We start from the raw sequence: 204 nt of genomic DNA on the forward strand, positions 1-204 counted from the left end.
AAATACCTATAACTACAAGTGTTTCTAACCTTGTTTGTATACACCCTAGGGAATGGACTTCTATTTCACTGCCACACTACACCATGCTTAATACATCTTTCATTTGGCTTTTCACATGCATCTAATTGGGTATTTTGTTTAAAATTTCTTTATTACCAAAAGAGAATGGCCATGCGCTTATTTGCCGTAAACGCCATTGTATCT

Source organism: Leopardus geoffroyi, chromosome E3 (genome assembly GCF_018350155.1).
Source record: "Leopardus geoffroyi isolate Oge1 chromosome E3, O.geoffroyi_Oge1_pat1.0, whole genome shotgun sequence".
In the NCBI taxonomy this organism is placed as follows: domain Eukaryota; kingdom Metazoa; phylum Chordata; class Mammalia; order Carnivora; family Felidae; genus Leopardus; species Leopardus geoffroyi.